Genomic DNA, 27,693 nt, shown 5'->3' with positions numbered 1-27,693 from the left:
CCGATGATAAAAACTCACCTGTTTCCACTGAAAAACCTTTCAGGGGATCGTTTGCAACAGTTTGGCACCATTTCAGAGTGAATTGCAGAACGTCAGAAATTTTGAAGAAATTGTGACCGCGCGGCTTAGGGATTTTTTTCAAAAAAAGTTATTCAGACGTCGAGGGCTAATTCGGTTTCCGATGATAAATACCCACCTGTTTCCAACGAAAAACCCTTCAGGGGATCGTTTGCAACAGTTTGGCACCATTTCTGAGTGAATTGCAGAACGCCAGAAATTTTGAAGAAATTGTGACCGCGCGGCTTAGAGATTTTTTCAAAAAAAGTTGTTCAGATGTCGATGGCTAATTCTGTTTCCGGTGATAAAAACTCACCTGTTTCCACTGAAAAACCTTTCAGGGGATCCTTTGCAACAGTTTGGCACCATTTCTGAGTGAATTGCAGAACGTCAGAAATTTTGAAGAAATTGTGACTGCGCGGCTTAGGGATTTTTTCAAAAAAAGTTGTTCAGACGTCGAGGGCTAATTCTGTTTCCGATGATAAAAACCCACCTGATTCCACCAAAAAACCCTTCAGGGGATCCTTTGCAACAGTTTAGCACCATCTTTGAATGAATTGCAGAACGTCAGATTTTTGCTGAAATTGTGACCGCGCGGCTTAGGGATTTTTTCAAAAAAAGTTGTTCAGACGTCGCGGGCTAATTCTGTTTCCGATGATAAATACCCACCTCTTTCCACCGAAAAACCCTTCAGGGGATCGTTTGCAACAGTTTGGCACCATTTCTGAGTGAATTGCAGAACGTCAGAAATTTTGAAGAAATTGTGACCGCGCGGCTTAGGGATTTTTTCAAAAAATGTTATTCAGACGTCGAAGGCTAATTCGGTTTCCGATGATAAATACCCACCTGTTTCCACCGAAAAACCATTCAGGGCATCGTTTCCAACAGTTTAGCACTATTTTGGAGTGAATTGCAGAACGCCAGAAATTTTGAAGAAATTGTGACCGCGCGGCTTAGGGATTTTTTCAAAAAAAGTTGTTCAGACGTCGAGGGGTAATTCTGTTTCCGATGATAAAAATCCACCTGTTTCGACCGAAAAACCTTTCAGGGGATCGTTTGCAACAGTTTAGCACAATCTTTGAATGAATTATAGAACGTCAGAAATTTTGAAGAAATTGTCACCGCGCGGCTTAGGGATTTTTTCAAAAAAAGTTGTTCAGACGTCGAGGGCTAATTCTGTTTCCGATGATAAATACCCACCTGATTCCACCGAAAAACCCTTCAGGGGATCCTTTGCAACAGTTTAGCACCATTTCTGAGTGAATTGCAGAACGCCAGAAATTTTGAAGAAATTGTGACCGCGCGGCTTAGAGATTTTTTCAAAAAAAGTTGTTCAGATGTCGATGGCTAATTCTGTTTCCGGTGATAAAAACTCACCTGTTTCCACTGAAAAACCATTCAGGGCATCGTTTCCAACAGTTTAGCACTATTTTGGAGTGAATTGCAGAACGCCAGAAATTTTGAAGAAATTGTGACCGCGCGGCTTAGGGATTTTTGCAAAAAAAGTTGTTAAGACGTCGAGGGCTAATTCTATTTCTGATGATAAAAGCCCACCTGATTCCACTGAAAAACCTTTCAGGGGATCCTTTGCAACAGTTCAGCACCATTTTTGAATGAATTGCAGAACGTCAGATTTTTGCTGAAATTGTGACCGCGCGCCTTAGGGATTTTTTCAAAAAAAGTTGTTCAGAGGTCGAGGGCTAATACTGTTTCCGATGATAAAAATCCACCTGTTTCCACCGAAAAACCCTTTAGGGGATCGATTGCAACAGTTTGGCACCATCTCTGAGTGAATTGCAGAACGTCAGAAATTTTGAAGAAATTGTGACCGCGCGGCTTAGGGATTTTTACAAAAAAAGTTGTTAAGACGTCGAGGGCTAATTCTGTTTCCGATGATAAAAACCCACCTGATCCCACTGAAAAACCTTTCAGGGGATCGTTTTCAACAGTTCAGCACCATTTTTGAATGAATTGCAGAACGTCAGATTTTTGCTGAAATTGTGACGTCGATGGCTAATTCTGTTTCCGATGATAAAAACTCACCTGTTTCCACTGAAAAACCTTTCAGGGGATCGTTTGCAACAGTTTGGCACCATTTCTGAGTGAATTGCAGAACGTCAGAAATTTTGAAGAAATTGTGACCGCGCGGCTTAGGGATTTTTTTCAAAAAAAGTTATTCAGACGTCGAGGGCTAATTCGGTTTCCGATGATAAATACCCACCTGTTTCCAACGAAAAACCCTTCAGGGGATCGTTTGCAACAGTTTGGCACCATTTCTGAGTGAATTGCAGAACGCCAGAAATTTTGAAGAAATTATGACCGCGCGGCTTAGAGATTTTTTCAAAAAAAGTTGTTCAGATGTCGATGGCTAATTCTGTTTCCGGTGATAAAAACTCACCTGTTTCCACTGAAAAACCTTTCAGGGGATCCTTTGCAACAGTTTGGCACCATTTCTGAGTGAATTGCAGAACGTCAGAAATTTTGAAGAAATTGTGACCGCGCGGCTTAGGGATTTTTTCAAAAAAAGTTGTTCAGACGTCGAGGGCTAATTCTGTTTCCGATGATAAAAACCCACCTGATTCCACCAAAAAACCCTTCAGGGGATCCTTTGCAACAGTTTAGCACCATCTTTGAATGAATTGCAGAACGTCAGATTTTTGCTGAAATTGTGACCGCGCGGCTTAGGGATTTTTTCAAAAAAAGTTGTTCAGACGTCGCGGGCTAATTCTGTTTCCGATGATAAATACCCACCTCTTTCCACCGAAAAACCCTTCAGGGGATCGTTTGCAACAGTTTGGCACCATTTCTGAGTGAATTGCAGAACGTCAGAAAATTTGAAGAAATTGTGACCGCGCGGCTTAGGGATTTTTTCAAAAAATGTTATTCAGACGTCGAAGGCTAATTCGGTTTCCGATGATAAATACCCACCTGTTTCCACCAAAAAACCATTCAGGGCATCGTTTCCAACAGTTTAGCACTATTTTGGAGTGAATTGCAGAATGCCAGAAATTTTGAAGAAATTGTGACCGCGCGGCTTAGGGATTTTTGCAAAAAAAGTTGTTAAGACGTCGAGGGCTAATTCTATTTCTGATGATAAAAGCCCACCTGATTCCACTGAAAAACCTTTCAGGGGATCCTTTGCAACAGTTCAGCACCATTTTTGAATGAATTGCAGAACGTCAGATTTTTGCTGAAATTGTGACGTCGATGGCTAATTCTGTTTCCGATGATAAAAACTCACCTGTTTCCACTGAAAAACCTTTCAGGGGATCGTTTGCAACAGTTTGGCACCATTTCTGAGTGAATTGCAGAACGTCAGAAATTTTGAAGAAATTGTGACCGCGCGGCTTAGGGATTTTTTTCAAAAAAAGTTATTCAGACGTCGAGGGATAATTCGGTTTCCGATGATAAATACCCACCTGTTTCCAACGAAAAACCCTTCAGGGGATCCTTTGCAACAGTTTAGCACCATTTTTGAGTGAATTGCAGAACGCCAGAAATTTTGAAGAAATTGTGACCGCGCGGCTTAGGGATTTTTGCAAAAAAAGTTGTTAAGACGTCGAGGAATAATTCTGTTTCTGATGATAAAAACCCTCCTGATTCCACTGAAAAACCTTTCAGGGGATCCTTTCCAACAGTTCAGCACCATTTTTGAATGAATTTCAGAACGTCAGATTTTTGCTGAAATTGTGACCGCGCGCCTTAGGGATTTTTTCAAAAAAAGTTGTTCAGAGGTCGAGGGCTAATTCTGTTTCCGATGATAAAAATCCACCTGTTTCCACCGAAAAACCTTTCAGGGGATCGTTTGCAACAGTTTGGCACCATTTCTGAGTGAATTGCAGAACGTCAGAAATTCTGAAGAAATTGAGACCGCGCGGCTTAGGGATTTTTTCAAAAAAAGGTGTTCAGACGTCGAGGGCTAATTCTGTTTCCGATGATAAGTACCCACCTGTTTTGTTCAGACGTCGAGGGCTAATTCTGTTTCCGATGATAAATACCCACCTGTTTCCACCGCAAAACCCTTCAGGGGATCCTTTGCAACAGTTTAGCACCATCTTTGAATGAATTGCAGAACGTCAGATTTTTGCTGAAATTGTGACCGCGCGGCTTAGGGATTTTTGGAAAAAAAGTTGTTAAGACGTCGAGGAATAATTCTGTTTCTGATGATAAAAACCCTCCTGATTCCACTGAAAAACCTTTCAGGGGATCCTTTCCAACAGTTCAGCACCATTTTTGAATGAATTGCAGAACGTCAGATTTTTGCTGAAATTGTGACCGCGCGCCTTAGGGATTTTTTCAAAAAAAGTTGTTCAGAGGTCGAGGGCTAATTCTGTTTCCGATGATAAAAATCCACCTGTTTCCACCGAAAAACCTTTCAGGGGATCGTTTGCAACAGTTTGGCACCATTTCTGAGTGAATTGCAGAACGTCAGAAATTCTGAAGAAATTGAGACCGCGCGGCTTAGGGATTTTTTCAAAAAAAGGTGTTCAGACGTCGAGGGCTAATTCTGTTTCCGATGATAAGTACCCACCTGTTTTGTTCAGACGTCGAGGGCTAATTCTGTTTCCGATGATAAATACCCACCTGTTTCCACCGCAAAACACTTCAGGGAATCCTTTGCAACAGTTTAGCACCATCTTTGAATGAATTGCAGAACGTCAGATTTTTGCTGAAATTGTGACCGCGCGGCTTAGGGATTTTTGCAAAAAAAGTTGTTAAGACGTCGAGGGCTAATTCTGTTTCTGATGATAAAAACCCACCTGATTCCACTGAAAAACCTTTCAGGGGATCCTTTGCAACAGTTCAGCACCATTTTTGAATGAATTGCAGAACGTCAGATTTTTGCTGAAATTGTGACCGCGCGCCTTAGGGATTTTTTCAAAAAAAGTTGTTCAGAGGTCGAGGGCTAATACTGTTTCCGATGATAAAAATCCACCTGTTTCCACCGAAAAACCCTTTAGGGGATCGTTTGCAACAGTTTGGCACCATCTCTGAGTGAATTGCAGAACGTCAGAAATTTTGAAGAAATTGTGACCGCGCGGCTTAGGGATTTTTGCAAAAAAAGTTGTTAAGACGTCGAGGGCTAATTCTGTTTCCGATGATAAAAACCCACCTGATTCCACCGGAAAACCCTTCAGGGGATCTTTTGCAACAGCTTAGTGCCATTTTTGAATGAATTGCAGAACGACAGATTTTTGCTGAAATTGTGACCGCGCGGCTTAGGGATTTTTTCAAAAAAAGTTGTTCAGAGGTCGAGGGCTAATTCTGTTTCCGATGATAAAAATCCACCTGTTTCCACCGAAAAACCTTTCAGGGGATCGTTTGCAACAGTTTGGCACCATTTCTAAGTGAATTGCAGAACGTCAGAAATTCTGAAGAAATTGAGACCGCGCGGCTTAGGGATTTTTTCAAAAAAAGGTGTTCAGACGTCGAGGGCTAATTCTGTTTCCGATGATAAAAATCCACCTGTTTCCACTGAAAAACCTTTCAGGGGATCGTTTGCAACAGTTTGGCACCATTTCTGAGTGAATTGCAGAACGTCAGAAATTCTGAAGAAATTGAGACCGCGCGGCTTAGGGATTTTTTCAAAAAAAGGTGTTCAGACGTCGAGGGCTAATTCTGTTTCCGATGATAAGTACCCACCTGTTTTGTTCAGACGTCGAGGGCTAATTCTGTTTCCGATGATAAATACCCACCTGTTTCCACCGCAAAACCCTTCAGGGGATCCTTTGCAACAGTTTAGCACCATCTTTGAATGAATTGCAGAACGTCAGATTTTTGCTGAAATTGTGACCGCGCGGCTTAGGGATTTTTGCAAAAAAAGTTGTTAAGACGTCGAGGGCTAATTCTGTTTCTGATGATAAAAACCCACCTGATTCCACTGAAAAACCTTTCAGGGGATCCTTTGCAACAGTTCAGCACCATTTTTGAATGAATTGCAGAACGTCAGATTTTTGCTGAAATTGTGACCGCGCGCCTTAGGGATTTTTTCAAAAAAAGTTGTTCAGAGGTCGAGGGCTAATACTGTTTCCGATGATAAAAATCCACCTGTTTCCACCGAAAAACCCTTTAGGGGATCGTTTGCAACAGTTTGGCACCATCTCAGAGTGAATTGCAGAACGTCAGAAATTTTGAAGAAATTGTGACCGCGCGGCTTAGGGATTTTTGCAAAAAAAGTTGTTAAGACGTCGAGGGCTAATTCTGTTTCCGATGATAAAAACCCACCTGATTCCACCGGAAAACCCTTCAGGGGATCTTTTGCAACAGCTTAGTGCCATTTTTGAATGAATTGCAGAACGTCAGATTTTTGCTGAAATTGTGACCGCGCGGCTTAGGGATTTTTTCAAAAAAAGTTGTTCAGAGGTCGAGGGCTAATTCTGTTTCCGATGATAAAAATCCACCTGTTTCCACCGAAAAACCTTTCAGGGGATCGTTTGCAACAGTTTGGCACCATTTCTAAGTGAATTGCAGAACGTCAGAAATTCTGAAGAAATTGAGACCGCGCGGCTTAGGGATTTTTTCAAAAAAAGGTGTTCAGACGTCGAGGGCTAATTCTGTTTCCGATGATAAGTACCCACCTGTTTTGTTCAGACGTCGAGGGCTAATTCTGTTTCCGATGATAAATACCCACCTGTTTCCACCGGAAAACCCTTCAGGGGATCTTTTGCAACAGTTTAGTGCCATCTTTGAATGAATTGCAGAACGTCAGATTTTTGCTGAAATTGTGACCGCGCGGCTTAGGGATTTTTTCCAAAAAAGTTGTTCCGACGTCGAGGGCTAATTCTGTTTCCGATGATAAAAACCCACCTGATTCCACTGAAAAACTTTTCAGGGGATCCTTTGCAACAGTTCAGCACCATTTTTGAATGAATTTCAGAACGTCAGATTTTTGCTGAAATTGTGACCGCGAGCCTTAGGGATTTTTTCAAAAAAAGTTGTTCAGACGTCGAGGGCTAATTCTGCTTCCGATGATAAATAGCCACCTGTTTCCACCGGAAAACCCTTCAGGGGATCGTTTGCAACAGTTTAGCACCATTTTTGAGTGAATTGCAGAACGCCAGAAATTTTGAAGAAATTGTGACCGCGCGGCTTAGGGATTTTTCCAAAAAAAGTTATTCAGACGTCGAGGGCTCATTCTGTTTCCGATGATAAATACCCACCTGTTTCCACCGAATAACCCTTCAGGGGATCCTTTGAAACAGTTTAGCACCATCTTTGAATGAATTGCAGAACGTCAGATTTTTGCTGAAATTGTGACCGCGCGGCTTAGGGATTTTTGCAAAAAAAGTTGTTAAGACGTCGAGGGCTAATTCTGTTTCTGATGATAAAAAGCCACCTGTTTTCACCGGAAAACCCTTCAGGGGATTGTTTGCAACAGTTTAGCACCATTTTTGAGTGAATTGCAGAACGCCAGAAATTTTGAAGAAATTGTGACCGTGCGGCTTAGGGATTTTTGCAAAAAAAGTTGTTAAGACGTCGAAGGCTAATTCTGTTTCTGATGATAAAAACCCACCTGATTCCACTGAAAAACCTTTCAGGGGATCCTTTGCAACAGTTCAGCACCATTTTTGAATGAATTGCAGAACGTCAGATTTTTGCTGAAATTGTGACCGCGCGCCTTAGGGATTTTTTCAAAAAAAGTTGTTCAGAGGTCGAGGGCTAATTCTGTTTCCGATGATAAAAATCCACCTGTTTCCACCGAAAAACCTTTCAGGGGATCGTTTGCAACAGTTTGGCACCATTTCTGAGTGAATTGCAGAACGTCAGAAATTCTGAAGAAATTGAGACCGCGCGGCTTAGGGATTTTTTCAAAAAAAGGTGTTCAGACGTCGAGGGCTAATTCTGTTTCCGATGATAAGTACCCACCTGTTTTGTTCAGACGTCGAGGGCTAATTCTGTTTCCGATGATAAATACCCACCTGTTTCCACCGCAAAACCCTTCAGGGGATCCTTTGCAACAGTTTAGCACCATTTTTGAATGAATTGCAGAACGTCAGATTTTTGCTGAAATTGTGACCGCGCGCCTTAGGGATTTTTTCAAAAAAAGTTGTTCAGAGGTCGAGGGCTAATACTGTTTCCGATGATAAAAATCCACCTGTTTCCACCGAAAAACCCTTTAGGGGATCGATTGCAACAGTTTGGCACCATCTCTGAGTGAATTGCAGAACGTCAGAAATTTTGAAGAAATTGTGACCGCGCGGATTAGGGATTTTTGCAAAAAAAGTTGTTAAGACGTCGAGGGCTAATTCTGTTTCCGATGATAAAAACCCACCTGATCCCACTGAAAAACCTTTCAGGGGATCGTTTTTAACAGTTCAGCACCATTTTTGAATGAATTGCAGAACGTCAGATTTTTGCTGAAATTGTGACGTCGATGGCTAATTCTGTTTCCGATGATAAAAACTCACCTGTTTCCACTGAAAAACCTTTCAGGGGATCGTTTGCAACAGTTTGGCACCATTTCTGAGTGAATTGCAGAACGTCAGAAATTTTGAAGAAATTGTGACCGCGCGGCTTAGGGATTTTTTTCAAAAAAAGTGGTTCAGACGTCGAGGGCTAATTCTGTTTCCGATGATAAATACCCACCTGTTTCCACCGGAAAACCCTTCAGGGGATCTTTTGCAACAGTTTAGTGCCATCTTTGAATGAATTGCAGAACGTCAGATTTTTGCTGAAATTGTGACCGCGCGGCTTAGGGATTTTTTCCAAAAATTTGTTCCGACGTCGAGGGCTAATTCTGTTTCCGATGATAAAAACCCACCTGATTCCACTGAAAAACCTTTCAGGGGATCCTTTGCAACAGTTCAGCACCATTTTTGAATGAATTTCAGAACGTCAGATTTTTGCTGAAATTGTGACCGCGAGCCTTAGGGATTTTTTCAAAAAAAGTTGTTCAGACGTCGAGGGCTAATTCTGCTTCCGATGATAAATACCCACCTGTTTCCACCGGAAAACCCTTCAGGGGATCGTTTGCAACAGTTTAGCACCATTTTTGAGTGAATTGCAGAATGCCAGAAATTTTGAAGAAATTGTGACCGTGCGGCTTAGGGATTTTTGCAAAAAAAGTTGTTAAGACGTCGAGGGCTAATTCTGTTTCTGATGATAAAAACCCACCTGATTCCACTGAAAAACCTTTCAGGGGATCCTTTGCAACAGTTCAGCACCATTTTTGAATGAATTGCAGAACGTCAGATTTTTGCTGAAATTGTGACCGCGCGGCTTAGGGATTTTTTCAAAAAAAGTTGTTCAGACGTCGTGGGCTAATTCTGTTTCCGATGATAAAAACCCACCTGATTCAACTGAAAAACCTTTCAGGGGATCCTTTGCAACAGTTCAGCACCATCTTTGACTCAATTGCAGAACGTCAGATTTTTGCTGAAATTGTGACCGCGCGGCTTAGGGATTTTTACAAAAAAAGTGTTCAGACGTCGAGGGCTAATTCTGTTTCCTGTGATAAAAACTCACCTGTTTCCACTGAAAAACCTTTCAGGGGATCGTTTGCAACAGTTTGGCACCATTTCTGAGTGAATTGCAGAACGTCAGAAATTTTGAAGAAATTGTGACCGCGCGGCTTAGGGATTTTTTCAAAAAAAGTTGTTCAGACGTCGAGGGCTAATTCTGTTTCCGATGATAAAAACCCAGCTGATTCCACCGATAAACTCTTCAGGGGATCCTTTGCAACAGGTTAGCACCATCTTTGAATGAAGTGCAGAACGTCAGATTTTTTCCTGAAATTGTGACCGCGCGGCTTAGGGATTTTTGCAAAAAAAGTTGTTCAGACGTCGAGGGCTTATTCTGTTTCCGATGATAAAAACCCATCTGTTTCCACCGAAAAACCCTTTAGGGGATCGATTGCAGCTGTTTGGCACCATCTCTGAGTGAATTGCAGAACGTCAGAAATTTTGAAGAAATTGTGACCGCGCGGCTTAGGGATTTTTGCAAAAAAAGTTGTTAAGACGTCGAGGGCTAATTCTGTTTCCGATGATAAAAACCCACCTGATTCCACTGAAAAACCTTTTAGGGGATCCTTTCAACAGTTCAGCACCATTTTTGAATGAATTGCAGAAGTTAAGATTTTTGCTGAAATTGTGACCGCGCCTTAGGGATTTTTTCAAAAAAAGTTGTTCAGAGGTCGAGGGCTAATTCTGTTTCTGATGATAAAAACCCACCTGATTCCACTGAAAAACCTTTCAGGGGATCCTTTGCAACAGTTCAGCACCATTTTTGAATGAATTTCAGAACGTCAGATTTTTGCTGAAATTGTGACCGCGAGCCTTAGGGATTTTTTCAAAAAAAGTTGTTCACACGTCGAGGGCTAATTCTGCTTCCGATGATAAATACCCACCTGTTTCCACCGGAAAACCCTTCAGGGGATCGTTTGCAACAGTTTGGCACCATTTCTGAGTGAATTGCAGAACGTCAGAAATTTTGAAAAAATTGTGACCGCGCGGCTTAGGAATTTTTTCAAAAAAAGTGGTTCAGACGTCGAGGGCTAATTCTGTTTCCGATGATAAATACCCACCTGTTTCCACCGGAAAACCCTTCAGGGGATCTTTTGCAACAGTTTAGTGCCATCTTTGAATGAATTGCAGAACGTCAGATTTTTGCTGAAATTGTGACCGCGCGGCTTAGGGATTTTTTCAAAAAAAGTTGTTCCGACGTCGAGGGCTAATTCTGTTTCCGATGATAAAAACCCACCTGATTCCACTGAAAAACCTTTCAGGGGATCCTTTGCAACAGTTCAGCACCATTTTTGAATGAATTTCAGAACGTCAGATTTTTGCTGAAATTGTGACCGCGAGCCTTAGGGATTTTTTCAAAAAAAGTTGTTCAGACGTCGAGGGCTAATTCTGCTTCCGATGATAAATACCCACCTGTTTCCACCGGAAAACCCTTCAGGGGATCGTTTGCAACAGTTTAGCACCATTTTTGAGTGAATTGCAGAACGCCAGAAATTTTGAAGAAATTGTGACCGCGCGGCTTAGGGATTTTTGCAAAAAAAGTTGTTAAGACGTCGAGGGCTAATTCTGTTTCTGATGATAAAAACCCACCTGATTCCACTGAAAAACCTTTCAGGGGATCCTTTGCAACAGTTCAGCACCATTTTTGAATGAATTGCAGAACGTCAGATTTTTGCTGAAATTGTGACCGCGCGGCTTAGGGATTTTTGCAAAAAAACTTGTTCATACGTCGTGGGCTAATTCTGTTTCCGATGATAAAAACCCACCTGATTCAACTGAAAAACCTTTCAGGGGATCCTTTGCAACAGTTCAGCACCATCTTTGACTCAATTGCAGAACGTCAGATTTTTGCTGAAATTGTGACCGCGCGGCTTAGGGATTTTTACAAAAAAAGTGTTCAGACGTCGAGGGCTAATTCTGTTTCCGGTGATAAAAACTCACCTGTTTCCACTGAAAAACCTTTCAGGGGATCGTTTGCAACTGTTTGGCACCATTTCTGAGTGAATTGCAGAACGTCAGAAATTTTGAAGAAATTGTGACCGCGCGGCTTAGGGATTTTTTCAAAAAAAGTTGTTCAGACGTCGAGGGCTAATTCTGTTTCCGATGATAAAAACCCACCTGATTCCACCGATAAACTCTTCAGGGGATCCTTTGCAACAGGTTAGCACCATCTTTGAATGAAGTGCAGAACGTCAGATTTTTTCCTGAAATTGTGACCGCGCGGCTTAGGGATTTTTGCAAAAAAAGTTGTTCAGACGTCGAGGGCTTATTCTGTTTCCGATGATAAAAACCCACCTGTTTCCACCGAAAAACCCTTTAGGGGATCGATTGCAACAGTTTGGCACCATCTCTGAGTGAATTGCAGAACGTCAGAAATTTTGAAGAAATTGTGACCGCGCGGCTTAGGGATTTTTGCAAAAAAAGTTGTTAAGACGTCGAGGGCTAATTCTGTTTCCGATGATAAAAACCCACCTGATTCCACTGAAAAACCTTTCAGGGGATCCTTTGCAACAGTTCAGCACCATTTTTGAATGAATTGCAGAAGTTAAGATTTTTGCTGAAATTGTGACCGCGCCTTAGGGATTTTTTCAAAAAAAGTTGTTCACACGTCGAGGGCTAATTCTGCTTCTGATGATAAATACCCACCTGTTTCCACCGGAAAACACTTCAGGGGATCGTTTGCAACAGTTTGGCACCATTTCTGAGTGAATTGCAGAACGTCAGAAATTTTGAAAAAATTGTGACCGCGCGGCTTAGGGATTTTTTCAAAAAAAGTGGTTCAGACGTCGAGGGCTAATTCTGTTTCCGATGATAAATACCCACCTGTTTCCACCGGAAAACCCTTCAGGGGATCTTTTGCAACAGTTTAGTGCCATCTTTGAATGAATTGCAGAATGTCAGATTTTTGCTGAAATTGTGACCGCGCGGCTTAGGGATTTTTTCAAAAAAAGTTGTTCCGACGTCGAGGGCTAATTCTGTTTCCGATGAAAAAAACCCACCTGTTTCCACTGAAAAACCTTTCAGGGGATCGTTTGCAACAGTTTGGCACCATTTCTGAGTGAATTGCAGAATGTCAGAAATTTTGAAGAAATTGTGACCGCGCGGCTTAGGGATTTTTTCAAAAAAAGTTGTTCAGACGTCGATGGCTAATTCTGTTTCCGATGATAAAAACCCACCTGATTCCACCGATAAACTCTTCAGGGGATCCTTTGCAACAGTTTAGCACCATCTTTGAATGAATTGCAGAACGTCAGATTTTTTCCTGAAATTGTGACCGCGCGGCTTAGGGATTTTTTCAAAAAAAGTTGTTCAGAGGTCGAGGGCTAATTCTGTTTCCGATGATAAAAACCGACCTGTTTCCACCGGAAAACCCTTCAGGGGATCGTTTGCAACAGTTTGGCACCATTTCTGAGTGAATTGCAGAACGTCAGAAATTTTGAAAAAATTGTGACCGCGCGGCTTAGGGATTTTTTCAAAAAAAGTGGTTCAGACGTCGAGGGCTAATTCTGTTTCCGATGATAAATACCCACCTGTTTCCACCGGAAAACCCTTCAGGGGATCTTTTGCAACAGTTTAGTGCCATCTTTGAATGAATTGCAGAACGTCAGATTTTTGCTGAAATTGTGACCGCGCGGCTTAGGGATTTTTTCAAAAAAAGTTGTTCCGACGTCGAGGGCTAATTCTGTTTCCGGTGATAAAAACTCACCTGTTTCCACTGAAAAACCTTTCAGGGGATCGTTTGCAACAGTTTGGCACCATTTCTGAGTGAATTGCAGAACGTCAGAAATTTTGAAGAAATTGTGACCGCGCGGCTTAGGGATTTTTTCAAAAAAAGTTTTTCTGACGTCGAGGGCTAAATCTGTTTCCGATGATAAATACCCACCTATTTCCACCGAAAAACCCTTCAGGGGATCGTTTGCAACAGTTTGGCATCATCTTTGAATGAATTGCAGAACGTCAGAAATTTTGAAGAAATTGTGACCGCGCGGCTTAGGGATTTTTTCAAAAAAAGTTGTTCAGAGGTCGCGGGCTAATTCTATTTCCGATGTTAAAAATCCACCTGTTTCCACCAAAAAACCTTTCAGGGGATCGTTTGCAACAGTTTGGCACCATTTCTGAGTGAATTGCAGAACGTCAGAAATTTTGAAGAAATTGTGACCGCGCGGGATTTTTTCAAAAAAAGTTATTCAGACGTCGAGGGCTAATTCGGTTTCCCATGATAAATACCCACCTGTTTCCAACGAAAAATCCTTCAGGGCATCGTTTGCAACAGTTTAGCTCCATTTTGGAGTGAATTGCAGAACGCCAGAAATTTTGCTGAAATTGTGACCGCGCGGCTTAAGGATTTTTTCAAAAAAAGTTGTTCAGAGGTCGAGGGCTAATTCTGTTTCCGGTGATAAAAACTCACCTGTTTCCACTGAAAAACCATTCAGGGGATCGTTTGCAACAGTTTGGCACCATTTCTGAGTGAATTGCAGAACGTCAGAAATTTTGAAGAAATTGTGACCGCGCGGCTTAGGGATTTTTTCAAAAAAAGTTGTTCCGACGTCGAGGGCTAAATCTGTTTCCGATGATAAATACCCACCTATTTCCACCGAAAAACCCTTCAGGGGATCGTTTGCAACAGTTTGGCATCATCTTTGAATGAATTGCAGAACGTCAGAAATTTTGAAGAAATTGTGACCGCGCGGCTTAGGGGTTTTTTTAAAAAAAAGTTGTTCAGAGGTCGCGGGCTAATTCTGTTTCCGATGTTAAAAATCCACCTGTTTCCACCAAAAAACCTTTCAGGGGATCGTTTGCAACAGTTTGGCACCATTTCTGAGTGAATTGCAGAACGTCAGAAATTTTGAATAAATTGTGACCGCGCGGCTTAGGGATTTTTTCAAAAAAAGTTATTTAGACGTCGAGGGCTAATTCGGTTTCCCATGATAAATACCCACCTGTTTCCAACGAAAAATCCTTCAGGGCATCGTTTGCAACAGTTTAGCTCCATTTTGGAGTGAATTGAAGAACGCCAGAAATTTTGCTGAAATTGTGACCGCGCGGCTTAAGGATTTTTTCAAAAAAAATTGTTCAGAGGTCGAGGGCTAATTCTGTTTCCGATGATAAATACCCACCTGTTTCCACCGAAAAACCCTTCAGGTGATCCTTTGCAACAGTTTAGCACCATCTTTGAATGAATTGCAGAACGTCAGATTTTTGCTGAAATTGTGACCGCGCGGCTTAGGGATTTTTTCAAAAAAAGTTGTTCAGACGTCGAGGGCTAATTCTGTTTCCGGTGATAAAAACTCACCTGTTTCCACTGAAAAACCTTTCAGGGGATCGTTTGCAACAGTTTGGCACCATTTCTGAGTGAATTGCAGAACGTCAGAAATTTTGAAGAAATTGTGACCGCGCAGCTTTGGGATTTTTTCAAAAAAAGTTGTTCCGACGTCGAGGGCTAAATCTGTTTCCGATGATAAATACCCACCTATTTCCACCGAAAAACCCTTCAGGGGATCGTTTGCAACAGTTTGGCATCATCTTTGAATGAATTGCAGAACGTCAGAAATTTTGAAGAAATTGTGACCGCGCGGCTTAGGGATTTTTTCAAAAAAAGTTGTTCAGAGGTCGCGGGCTAATTCTGTTTCCGATGTTAAAAATCCACCTGTTTCCACCAAAAAACCTTTCAGGGGATCGTTTGCAACAGTTTGGCACCATTTCTGAGTGAATTGCAGAACGTCAGAAATTTTGAAGAAATTGTGACCGCGCGGCTTAGGGATTTTTTCAAAAAAAGTTATTCAGACGTCGAGGGCTAATTCGGTTTCCCATGATAAATACCCACCTGTTTCCAACGAAAAATCCTTCAGGGCATCGTTTGCAACAGTTTAGCTCCATTTTGGAGTGAATTGCAGAACGCCAGAAATTTTGCTGAAATTGTGACCGCGCGGCTTAAGGATTTTTTCAAAAAAAGTTGTTCAGAGGTCGAGGGCTAATTCTGTTTCCGATGATAAATACCCACCTGTTTCCACCGAAAAACCCTTCAGGGGATCTTTTGCAACAGTTTAGCACCATCTTTGAATGAATTGCAGAACGTCAGATTTTTGCTGAAATTGTGACCGCGCGGCTTAGGGATTTTTGCAAAAAAAAGTTGTTCAGACGTCGAGGGCTAATTCTGTTTCCGATGATAAAAACCCACCTGTTTCCACTGAAAAACCTTTCAGGGGATCGTTTGCAACAGTTTAGCACCATTTTTTGAGTGAATTACACAACGCCACAAATTTTGAAGAAATTGTGACCGCGCGGCTTAGGGATTTTTTCAAAAAACGTTGTTCAGACGTCGAGGGCAAATTCTATTTCCGATGATAAAAACCCACCTCTTTCCACCGAAAAACCCTTCAGGGGATTGTTTGCAACAGTTTAGCACCATTTTTGAGTGAATTACACAACGCCACAAATTTTGAAGAAATTGTGACCGCGCGGCTTAGGGATTTTTGCAAAAAAAGTTGTTAAGACGTCGAGGGCTAATTCTGTTTCCGATGATAAAAACCCACCTGATTCCACTGAAAAACCTTTCAGGGGATCCTTTGCAACAGTTCAGCACCATTTTTGAATGAATTTCAGAACGTCAGATTTTTGCTGAAATTGTGACCGCGAGCCTTAGGGATTTTTTCAAAAAAAGTTCTTCAGACGTCGAGGGCTAATTCTGCTTCCGATGATAAATACCCACCTGTTAGCAACGAAAAACCCTTCAGGGCATCGTTTCCAACAGTTTAGCACTATTTCTGAGTGAATTATAGAACGTCAGAAATTTTGAAGAAATTGCGACAGCGCGGCTTAGGGATTTTTGCAAAAAAAGATGTTCAGACGTCGAGGGCTAATTCTGTTTCTGATGATAAAAACCCACCTGATTCCACTGAAAAACCTTTCAGGGGATCCTTTGCAACAGTTCAGCACCATTTTTGAATGAATTGCAGAACGTCAGATTTTTGCTGAAATTTTGACCGCGCGCCTTAGGGATTTTTTCAAAAAAAGTTGTTCAGAGGTCGAGGGCTAATACTGTTTCCGATGATAAAAATCCACCTGTTTCGCCCGAAAAACCTTTCAGGGGATCGTTTGCAACAGTTTGGCACCATTTCTGAGTGAATTGCAGAACGTCAGAAATTTTGAAGAAATTGTGACCGCGCGGCATAGGGATTTTTTCAAAAAAAGTTGTTCAGACGTCGAGGGCTAATTCTGTTTCCGATGATAAATACTCACCTGTTTCCACTAAAAAACCCTTCAGGGGATCCTTTGCAACAGTTTAGCACCATCTTTGAATGAATTGCAGAACGTCAGATTTTTGCTGAAATTGTGACCGCGCGTCTTAGGGATTTTTTCAAAAAAAGTTGTTCAGACGTCGAGGGCTAATTCTGTTTCCGATGACAAATACCCACCTGTTTCCACTGAAAAACCGTTCAGGGGATCTTTTGCAACAGTTTAGTGCCATCTTTGAATGAATTGCAGAACGTCAGATTTTTGCTGAAATTGTGACGTCGATGGCTAATTCTGTTTCCGATGATAAAAACCCACCTGTATCCACTGAAAAACCGTTCAGGGGATCGTTTGCAACAGTTTGGCACCATTTCTGAGTGAATTGCAGAACGTCAGAAATTTTGAAGAAATTGTGACCGCGCGGCTTAGGGATTTTTTTCAAAAAAAGTTATTCAGACGTCGAGGGCTAATTCGGTTTCCGATGATAAATACCCACCTGTTTCCAACGAAAAACCCTTCAGGGGATCGTTTGCAACAGTTTGGCACCATTTCTGAGTGAATTGCAGAACGCCAGAAATTTTGAAGAAATTGTGACCGCGCGGCTTAGAGATTTTTTCAAAAAAAATTGTTCAGATGTCGATGGCTAATTCTGTTTCTGGTGATAAAAACTCACCTGTTTCCACCAAAAAACCCTTCAGGGGATGCTTTGCAACAGTTTAGCACCATCTTTGAATGAATTGCAGAACGTCAGATTTTTGCTGAAATTGTGACCGCGCGGCTTAGGGATTTTTTCAAAAAAAGTTGTTCAGACGTCGAGGGCTAATTCTGTTTCCGATGATAAATACCCACCTCTTTCCACCGAAAAACCCTTCAGGGGATCGTTTGCAACAGTTTTGCACCATTTTTGAGTGAATTGCAGAACGCCAGAAATTTTGAAGAAATTGTGACCGTGCGGCTTAGGGATTTTTGCAAAAAAAGTTGTTAAGACGTCAAGGGCTAATTCTGTTTCTGATGATAAAAACCCACCTGATTCCACTGAAAAACCTTTCAGGGGATCCTTTGCAACAGTTCAGCACCATTTTTGAATGAATTGCAGAACGTCAGATTTTTGCTGAAATTGTGACCGCGCGCCTTAGGGATTTTTTCAAAAAAAGTTATTCAGACGTCGAAGGCTAATTCGGTTTCCGATGATAAATACCCACCTGTTTCCACCGAAAAACCATTCAGGGCATCGTTTCCAACAGTTTAGCACTATTTTGGAGTGAATTGCCGAACGCCAGAAATTTTGAAGAAATTGTGACCGCGCGGCTTAGGGATTTTTTCAAAAAAAGTTGTTCAGACTTCGTGGGCTAATTCTGTTTCTGATGATAAAAAGCCACCTGATTCCACTGAAAAACCCTTCAGGGCATCGTTTGCAACAGTTTAGCACCATTGTTGGGTGAATTGCAAAACGCCAGAAATTTTGAAGAAATTGTGACCGCGCGGCTTAGGGATTTTTTCAAAAAAAGTTGTTCAGACGTCGAGGGCTAATTCTGTTTCCGATGATAAATACCCACCTGTTTCCACTGAAAAACCCTTCAGGGGATCCTTTGCAACAGTTTAGCACCATCTTTGAATGAATTGCAGAACGTCAGATTTTTGCTGAAATTGTGACCGCGCGGCTTAGGGATTTTTTCAAAAAAAGTTGTTCAGACGTCGAGGGCTAATTCTGTTTCCGATGATAAATACCCACCTGTTTCCACTGAAAAACCCTTCAGGGGATCTTTTGCAACAGTTTAGTGCCATCTTTGAATGAATTGCAGAACGTCAGATTTTTGCTGAAATTGTGACGTCGATGGCTAATTCAGTTTCCGATGATAAAAACCCACCTGTTTCCACAGAATAACCTTTCAGGGGATCGTTTGCAACAGTTTGGCACCATTTCTGAGTGAATTGCAGAACGTCAGAAATTTTGAAGAAATTGTGACCGCTTAGGGATTTGTTCAAAAAAAGTTATTCAGACGTCGAGGGCTAATTCGGTTTCCGATGATAAATACCCACCTGTTTCCAACGAAAAACCCTTCAGGGGATCGTTTGCAACAGTTTGGCACCATTTCTGAGTGAATTGCAGAACGCCAGAAATTTTGAAGAAATTGTGACCGCGCGGCTTAGAGATTTTTTCAAAAAAAGTTGTTCAGACGTCGATGGCTAATTCTGTTTCCGGTGATAAAAACTCACCTGTTTCCACTGAAAAACCTTTCAGGGGATCTTTTGCAACAGTTTAGCACTATTTTGGAGTGAATTGCCGAACGCCAGAAATTTTGAAGAAATTGTGACCGCGCGGCTTAGGGATTTTTGCAAAAAAAGTTGTTAAGACGTCGAGGGCTAATTCTGTTTCCGATGATAAAAACCCACCTGATTCCACCAAAAAACCCTTCAGGGGATCCTTTGCAACAGTTTAGCACCATCTTTGAATGAAATGCAGAACGTCAGATTTTTGCTGAAATTGTGACTGCGCGGCTTAGGGATTTTTTCAAAAAAAGTGGTTCAGGCGTCGAGGGCTAATTCTGTTTCCGATGATAAATACCCACCTCTTTCCACCGAAAAACCCTTAAGGGATTCGTTTGCAACAGTTTGGCACCATTTCTGAGTGAATTGCAGAACGTCAGATTTTTGCTGAAATTGTGACCGCGCGGCTTAGGGATTTTTTCAAAAAAAGTTGTTCAGACGTCGAGGGCTATTTCTGTTTCCGATGATAAATACCCACCTGTTTCCACCGAAAAACCCTTCAGGGGATCTTTTGCAACAGTTTAGCACTATTTTGGAGTGAATTGCCGAACGCCAGAAATTTTGAAGAAATTGTGACCGCGCGGCTTAGGGATTTTTGCAAAAAAAGTTGTTAAGACGTCGAGGGCTAATTCTGTTTCTGATGATAAAAAGCCACCTGTTTCCACCGGAAAACCCTACAGGGGATCGTTTGCAACAGTTTAGCACTATTTTGGAGTGAATTGCAGAACGCCAAAATTTTGAAGAAATTGTGACCGCGCGGCTTAGGGATTTTTTCAAAAAAAGTTGTTCAGACGTCGAGGGCTATTTCTGTTTCCGATGATAAAAAGCCACCTGTTTCCACCGGAAAACCCTTCAGGGGATCGTTTGCAACAGTTTAGCACTATTTTGGAGTGAATTGCAGAACGCCAGAAATTTTGAAGAAATTGTGACCGCGCGGCTTAGGGATTTTTTCAAAAAAAGTTGTTCAGACGTCGAGGGCTAATTCTGCTTCCGATGATAAATACCCACCTGTTTCCACTGAAAAACCCTTCAGGGGATCTTTTGCAACAGTTTAGTGCCATTTCTGAGTGAATTGCAGAACGCCAGAAATTTTGAAGAAATTGTGACCGCGCGGCTTAGAGATTTTTTCAAAAAAAGTTGTTCAGACGTCGATGGCTAATTCTGTTTCCGGTGATAAAAACTCACCTGTTTCCACTGAAAAACCCTTCAGGGGATCTTTTGCAACAGTTTGGCACCATTTCTGAGTGAATTGCAGAACGTCAGAAATTTTGAAGAAATAGTGACCGCGCGTCTTAGGGATTTTTTCAAAAAAAGTTGTTCAGACGTCGAGGGCTAATTCTGTTTCCGATGATAAATACCCACCTCTTTCCACCGAAAAACCCTTCAGGGGATCGTTTGCAACAGTTTGGCACCATTTCTGAGTGAATTGCAGAACGTCAGATTTTTGCTGAAATTGTGACCGCGCGGCTTAGGGATTTTTTCAAAAAAAGTTGTTCAGACGTCGAGGGCTATTTCTGTTTCCGATGATAAATACCCACCTGTTTCCACCGAAAAACCCTTCAGGGGATCTTTTGCAACAGTTTAGCACTATTTTGGAGTGAATTGCCGAACGCCAGAAATTTTGAAGAAATTGTGACCGCGCGGCTTAGGGATTTTTGCAAAAAAAGTTGTTAAGACGTCGAGGGCTAATTCTGTTTCTGATGATAAAAAGCCACCTGTTTCCACCGGAAAACCCTTCAGGGGATCGTTTGCAACAGTTTAGCACTATTTTGGAGTGAATTGCAGGACGCCAGAAATTTTGAAGAAATTGTGACCGCGCGGCTTAGGGATTTTTTCAAAAAAAGTTGTTCAGACGTCGAGGGCTAATTCTGCTTCCGATGATAAATACCCACATGTTTCCACTGAAAAACCCTTCAGGGGATCCTTTGCAACAGTTTAGCACCATCTTTGAATGAATTGCAGAACGTCAGATTTTTGCTGAAATTGTGACCGCGCGGCTTAGGGATTTTTTCAAAAAAAGTTGTTCAGACGTCGAGGGATAATTCTGTTTCCGATGATAAATACCCACCTGTTTCCACTGAAAAACCCTTCAGGGGATCTTTTGCAACAGTTTAGTGCCATCTTTGAATCAATTGCAGAACGTCAGATTTTTGCTGAAATTGTGACGTCGATGGCTAATTCTGTTTCCGATGATAAAAACCCACCTGTTTCCACTGAAAAACCTTTCAGGGGATCGTTTGCAACAGTTTGGCACCATTTCTGAGTGAATTGCAGAACGTCAGAAATTTTGAAGAAATTGTGACCGCGCGGCTTAGGGATTTTTTCAAAAAAAGTTGTTCAGACGTCGAGGGCTAATTCTGTTTCCGATGATAAAAACCCACCTGATTCCACCAAAAAACCCTTCAGGGGATCCTTTGCAACAGTTTAGCACCATCTTTGAATTAATTGCAGAACGTCAGATTTTTGCTGAAATTGTGACCGCGCGGCTTAGGGATTTTTGCAAAAAAAGTTGTTCAGACGTCGAGGGCTAATTCTGTTTCTGATGATAAAAAGCCACCTGTTTCCACCGGAAAACCCTTCAGGGGATCGTTTGCAACAGTTTAGCACCATTTTTGAGTGAATTTCAGAACGCCAGAAATTTTGAAGAAATTGTGACCGTGCGGCTTAGGGATTTTTGCAAAAAAAGTTGTTAAGACGTCGAGGGCTAATTCTGTTTCTGATGATAAAAACCCACCTGATTCCACTGAAAAACCTTTCAGGGGATCCTTTGCAACAGTTCAGCACCATTTTTGAATGAATTGCAGAACGTCAGATTTTTGCTGAAATTGTGACCGCGCGGCTTAGGGATTTTCTCAAAAAAAGTTATTCAGACGTCGAAGGCTAATTCGGTTTCCGATGATAAATACCCACCTGTTTCCACCGAAAAACCATTCAGGGCATCGTTTCCAACAGTTTAGCACTATTTTGGAGTGAATTGCCGAACGCCAGAAATTTTGAAGAAATTGTGACCGCGCGGCTTAGGGATTTTTTCAAAAAAAGTTGTTCAGACGTCGAGGGCTAATTCTGCTTCCGATGATAAATACCCACCTGTTTCCACTGAAAAACCCTTCAGGGGATCTTTTGCAACAGTTTAGTGCCATTTCTGAGTGAATTGCAGAACGCCAGAAATTTTGAAGAAATTGTGACCGCGCGGCTTAGAGATTTTTTCAAAAAAAGTTGTTCAGACGTCGATGGCTAATTCTGTTTCCGGTGATAAAAACTCACCTGTTTCCACTGAAAAACCCTTCAGGGGATCTTTTGCAACAGTTTGGCACCATTTCTGAGTGAATTGCAGAACGTCAGAAATTTTGAAGAAATTGTGACCGCGCGGCTTAGGGATTTTTTCAAAAAAAGTTGTTCAGACGTCGAGGGCTAATTCTGTTTCCGATGATAAATACCCACCTCTTTCCACCGAAAAACCCTTCAGGGGATCGTTTGCAACAGTTTGGCACCATTTCTGAGTGAATTGCAGAACGTCAGATTTTTGCTGAAATTGTGACCGCGCGGCTTAGGGATTTTTTCAAAAAAAGTTGTTCAGACGTCGAGGGCTATTTCTGTTTCCGATGATAAATACCCACCTGTTTCCACCGAAAAACCCTTCAGGGGATCTTTTGCAACAGTTTAGCACTATTTTGGAGTGAATTGCCGAACGCCAGAAATTTTGAAGAAATTGTGACCGCGCGGCTTAGGGATTTTTGCAAAAAAAGTTGTTAAGACGTCGAGGGCTAATTCTGTTTCTGATGATAAAAAGCCACCTGTTTCCACCGGAAAACCCTTCAGGGGATCGTTTGCAACAGTTTAGCACTATTTTGGAGTGAATTGCAGAACGCCAGAAATTTTGAAGAAATTGTGACCGCGCGGCTTAGGGATTTTTTCAAAAAAAGTTGTTCAGACGTCGAGGGCTAATTCTGCTTCCGATGATAAATACCCACATGTTTCCACTGAAAAACCCTTCAGGGGATCCTTTGCAACAGTTTAGCACCATCTTTGAATGAATTGCAGAACGTCAGATTTTTGCTGAAATTGTGACCGCGCGGCTTAGGGATTTTTTCAAAAAAAGTTGTTCAGACGTCGAGGGCTAATTCTGCTTCCGATGATAAATACCCACATGTTTCCACTGAAAAACCCTTCAGGGGATCCTTTGCAACAGTTTAGCACCATCTTTGAATGAATTGCAGAACGTCAGATTTTTGCTGAAATTGTGACCGCGCGGCTTAGGGATTTTTTCAAAAAAAGTTGTTCAGACGTCGAGGGATAATTCTGTTTCCGATGATAAATACCCACCTGTTTCCACTGAAAAACCCTTCAGGGGATCTTTTGCAACAGTTTAGTGCCATCTTTGAATGAATTGCAGAACGTCAGATTTTTGCTGAAATTGTGACGTCGATGGCTAATTCTGTTTCCGATGATAAAAACCCACCTGTTTCCACTGAAAAACCTTTCAGGGGATCGTTTGCAACAGTTTGGCACCATTTCTGAGTGAATTGCAGAACGTCAGAAATTTTGAAGAAATTGTGACCGCGCGGCTTAGGGATTTTTTCAAAAAAAGTTGTTCAGACGTCGAGGGCTAATTCTGTTTCCGATGATAAAAACCCACCTGATTCCACCAAAAAACCCTTCAGGGGATCCTTTGCAACAGTTTAGCACCATCTTTGAATTAATTGCAGAACGTCAGATTTTTGCTGAAATTGTGACCGCGCGGCTTAGGGATTTTTTCAAAAAAAGTTGTTCAGACGTCGAGGGCTAATTCTGTTTCTGATGATAAAAAGCCACCTGTTTCCACCGGAAAACCCTTCAGGGGATCGTTTCCAACAGTTTAGCACCATTTTTGAGTGAATTTCAGAACGCCAGAAATTTTGAAGAAATTGTGACCGTGCGGCTTAGGGATTTTTGCAAAAAAAGTTGTTAAGACGTCGAGGGCTAATTCTGTTTCTGATGATAAAAACCCACCTGATTCCACTGAAAAAACTTTCAGGGGATCCTTTGCAACAGTTCAGCACCATTTTTGAATGAATTGCAGAACGTCAGATTTTTGCTGAAATTGTGACCGCGCGGCTTAGGGATTTTCTCAAAAAAAGTTATTCAGACGTCGAAGGCTAATTCGGTTTCCGATGATAAATACCCACCTGTTTCCACCGAAAAACAATTCAGGGCATCGTTTCCAACAGTTTAGCACTATTTTGGAGTGAATAGCCGAACGCCAGAAATTTTGAAGAAATTGTGACCGCGCGGCTTAGGGATTTTTTCAAAAAAAGTTGTTCAGACGTCGTGGGCTAATTCTGTTTCCGATGATAAAAACCCACCTGATTCCACTGAAAAACCTTTCAGGGGATCCTTTGCAACAGTTCAGCACCATTTTTGAATGAATTGCAGAACATCAGATTTTTGCTGAAATTGTGACCGCGCGGCTTTGGGATTTTTTCAAAAAAAGTTGTTCAGAGGTCGAGGGATTATTCTGTTTCCGATGATAAATACCCACCTGTTTCTACCGAAAAACCCTTCAGGGGATCCTTTGCAACAGTTTAGCACAATTTTGAATGAATTGCAGAACGTCAGATTTTTGCTGAAATTGTGACCGCGCGGCTTAGGGATTTTTTCAAAAAAAGTTGTTGAGACGTCGAGGGCTAATTGTGTTTCCGATGATAAATACCCACCTCTTTCCACCGAAAAACCCTTCAGGGGATCGTTTGCAACAGTTTGGCACCATTTCTGAGTGAATTGCAAAACGTCAGAAATTTTGAAGAAATTGTGACCGTGCGGCTTAGGGATTTTTTCAAAAAAAGTTGTTCAGACGTCGAGGGCTATTTCTGTTTCCGATGATAAATACCCACCTGTTTCCACCGAAAAACCCTTCAGGGGATCCTTTGAAACAGTTTAGCACCATCTTTGAATGAATTGCAGAACGTCAGATTTTTGCTGAAATTGTGACCGCGCGGCTTAGGGATTTTTTCAAAAAAAGTTATTCAGACGTCGAAGGCTAATTCGGTTTCTGATGATAAAAAGCCACCTGTTTCCACCGGAAAACCCTTCAGGGGATCCTTTGCAACAGTTTAGCACCATTTTTGAGTGAATTTCAGAACGCCAGAAATTTTGAAGAAATTGTGACCGTGCGGCTTAGGGATTTTTGCAAAAAAAGTTGTTAAGACGTCGAGGGCTAATTCTGTTTCTGATGATAAAAACCCACCTGATTCCACTGAAAAACCTTTCAGGGGATCCTTTGCAACAGTTCAGCACCATTTTTGAATGAATTGCAGAACGTCAGATTTTTGCTGAAATTGTGACCGCGCGGCTTAGGGATTTTTTCAAAAAAAGTTATTCAGACGTCGAAGGCTAATTCGGTTTCCGATGGTAAATACCCACCTGTTTCCACCGAAAAACCATTCACGGCATCGTTTCCAACAGTTTAGCACTATTTTGGAGTGAATTGCCGAACGCCAGAAATTTTGAAGAAATTGTGACCGCGCGGCTTAGGGATTTTTTCAAAAAAAGTTGTTCAGACGTCGAGGGCTAATTCTGCTTCCGATGATAAATACCCAACTGTTTCCACCGAAAAACCCTTCAGGGGATCCTTTGCAACAGTTTAGCACCATCTTTGAATGAATTGCAGAACATCAGATTTTTGCTGAAATTGTGACCGCGCGGCTTAGGGATTTTTTCAAAAAAAGTTGTTCAGACGTCGAGGGATATTTCTGTTTCCGATGATATATACCCACCTGTTTCCACCGAAAAACCATTCAGGGCATCGTTTCCAACAGTTTAGCACTATTTTGGAGTGAATTGCCGAACGCCAGAAATTTTGAAGAAATTGTGACCGCGCGGCTTAGGGATTTTTTCAAAAAAAGTTGTTCAGACGTCGTGGGCTAATTCTGTTTCTGATGATAAAAACCCACCTGTTTCCACCGGAAAACCCTTCAGGGGATCCTTTGCAACAGTTTAGCACCATTTTTGAGTGAATTTCAGAACGCCAGAAATTTTGAAGAAATTGTGACCGTGCGGCTTAGGGATTTTTGCAAAAAAAGTTGTTAAGACGTCGAGGGCTAATTCTGTTTCTGATGATAAAAACCCACCTGATTCCACTGAAAAACCTTTCAGGGGATCCTTTGCAACAGTTCAGCACCATTTTTGAATGAATTGCAGAACGTCAGATTTTTGCTGAAATTGTGACCGCGCGCCTTAGGGATTTTTTCAAAAAAAGTTATTCAGACGTCGAAGGCTAATTTGGTTTCCGATGGTAAATACCCACCTGTTTCCACCGAAAAACCATTCACGACATCGTTTCCAACAGTTTAGCACTATTTTGGAGTGAATTGCCGAACGCCAGAAATTTTGAAGAAATTGTGACCGCGCGGCTTAGGGATTTTTTCAAAAAAAGTTGTTCAGACGTCGAGGGATATTTCTGTTTCCGATGATAAATACCCACCTGTTTCCACTGAAAAACCCTTCAGGGGATCTTTTGCAACAGTTTAGCACCATCTTTGAATGAATTGCAGAATGTCAGATTTTTGCTGAAATTGTGACCGCGCGGCTTAGGGATTTTTGCAAAAAAAGTTGTTCAGAGGTCGAGGGCTAATTCTGTTTCCGATGATAAATACCCACCTGTTTCCACCGAAAAACCCTTCAGGGGATCCTTTGCAACAGTTTAGCACCATCTTTGAATGAATTGCAGAACGTCAGATTTTTGCTGAAATTGTGACCGCGCGGCTTAGGGATTTTTTCAAAAAAAGTTGTTCAGACGTCGAGGGCTAATTCTGTTTCCGATGACAAAAAATCCACCTGTTTCGACCGAAAAACCTTTCAGGGGATCGTTTGCAACAGTTTGGCACCATTTCTGAGTGAATTGCAGAATGTCAGAAATTTTGAAGAAATTGTGACCGCGCGGCTTAGGGATTTTTTCAAAAAAAGTTGTTCAGACGTCGAGGGCAAATTCTGTTTCCGATGATAAATACCCACCTGTTTCCACTGAAAAACCGTTCAGGGGATCCTTTGCAACAGTTTAGCACCATCTTTGAATGAATTGCAGAACGTCAGATTTTTGCTGAAATTGTGACCGCGCGCCTTAGGGATTTTTTCAAAAAAAGTTATTCAGACGTCGAAGGCTAATTCGGTTTCCGATGATAAATACCCACCTGTTTCCAACGAAAAACCCTTCAGGGCATCGTTTCCAACAGTTTAGCACTATTTTGGAGTGAATTGCAGAACGCCAGAAATTTTGAAGAAATTGTGACCGCGCGGCTTAGGGATTTTTTCAAAAAAAGTTGTTAAGACGTCGAGGGCTAATTCTGTTTCTGATGATAAAAACCCACCTGATTCCACTGAAAAACCTTTCAGGGGATCCTTTGCAACAGTTCAGCACCATTTTTGAATGAATTGCAGAACGTCAGATTTTTGCTGAAATTGTGACCGCGCGGCTTAGGGATTTTTTCAAAAAAAGTTATTCAGACGTCGAAGGCTAATTTGGTTTCCGATGGTAAATACCCACCTGTTTCCACCGAAAAACCATTCACGACATCGTTTCCAACAGTTTAGCACTATTTTGGAGTGAATTGCCGAACGCCAGAAATTTTGAAGAAATTGTGACCGCGCAGCTTAGGGATTTTTTCAAAAAAAGTTGTTCAGACGTCGAGGGATATTTCTG

Source organism: Podarcis melisellensis, assembly GCF_964234715.1.
Source record: "Podarcis melisellensis genome assembly, contig: HAP1_SCAFFOLD_20, whole genome shotgun sequence".
NCBI lineage: Eukaryota > Metazoa > Chordata > Lepidosauria > Squamata > Lacertidae > Podarcis > Podarcis melisellensis.
The sequence above is the reverse complement of the archived record's forward strand: the minus strand, read 5'-3'. Positions refer to the sequence as shown.